The sequence below is a fragment of the Trichechus manatus genome, unplaced genomic scaffold (genome assembly GCF_000243295.1).
Source record: "Trichechus manatus latirostris isolate Lorelei unplaced genomic scaffold, TriManLat1.0 scaffold00123, whole genome shotgun sequence".
In the NCBI taxonomy this organism is placed as follows: Eukaryota; Metazoa; Chordata; class Mammalia; order Sirenia; family Trichechidae; genus Trichechus; species Trichechus manatus.
The window spans coordinates 4,738,245-4,739,315 of record NW_004444059.1 but is presented as its reverse complement, the minus strand read 5'-3'; the positions used below and the strand labels follow the sequence as shown (position 1 = coordinate 4,739,315).

Sequence of the window (1,071 nt, the reverse complement as noted above, 5' to 3'; positions counted from 1 at the left end):
CTTTCTAGGTGTTCTGTCCTTTACTGAGAGTGGTGTGTTGAAGTCTCCTACTATTACTGTGGAACTGTCAATTTCTCTTTTCAGTGCTTTTAAAGTTTGTTTTATGTATTTTGGAGCCCTGTCATTGGGTGCGTAGATGTTTATTATGGTTATATCTTCATGGTGGATCATCCCTTTAATCATTAGATAGTGCCCTTCTTTGTCTTTTATGGTGGGTTTTGTTTTATAGTCTATTTTATCTGAGATTATTATTGCCACTCCTGCTGTTTTTTAGTAGCTGTTTTCTTGATATATTTTTTTCCATCCTTTGATTTTTAATAAATTTACATCTTTGTTTCTATGGTGTGTCTCTTGTAGAGAGCATATTGATGGATCTTTTTTTTAATCCATTCTTTTACTCTCTGTCTCTTCCTGGGTGCAGTTAGGCCATTTACGTTCAGTGTAATTATTGATAGCTGTGAGTTTATTGCTGTCATTTTGTAGTGCTTTTTTTTTGTGTGTGTGTGTGTGGTGCTGACATTTTCTTTGATCCTTTTAATCTCCTATGCTGAATTCCTTTTGTTTGTGGATTTGTTTTCATTTCTTTTGTTTTTGTAGATCTTGTTTTACTGCGACTTTATGTTTTTCTTCTTTATTTGGATAAGTAGGTTTGTTAACTGTCTTTGTGGTTTCCTGGAAATTTACCCTTGTTTTCTTAGGTTTGAACCAGTCTATTATTATTTGGTATTACCTTGCCTTCCTCTCCATTAGAAATTTCTATACCTACACCATTTATTCCCACTTTTATTGTTCTGATGTCATTTTACAGATTAACCTCTCTGGTTCCCTGTTGTAATTCTTTTGGTTTTGGATAGTCCTTGATAGTTCATTTCCTAGCTTGGTATCTGGCTGGTATGTTCTTGCATCCTAGATTCAGTCTGTGGTCTGATGTTGTTTGTTCTCAAACTGAAGGACTCCCTTTAATAATTCTTGTAAATTTGGTTTGGTTTTTACATATTCCCTTAATTTCTGTTTATCTGGAAATGTCCTAATTTCACCATCATATTTGAATGAGAGTTTCTCAGGATATGT

The 1,071-nt window shown here is 33.9% G+C and overlaps 1 protein-coding gene across 4 annotated transcripts in view; it reads left to right on the top strand.

Moving 5' to 3' along the window:
* Positions 1-1,071, top strand: part of TMEM117 (transmembrane protein 117) — a 533,621-nt gene that overhangs the window by 138,729 nt on the left and 393,821 nt on the right. The gene's annotated exons all lie outside the window — the stretch shown is intronic.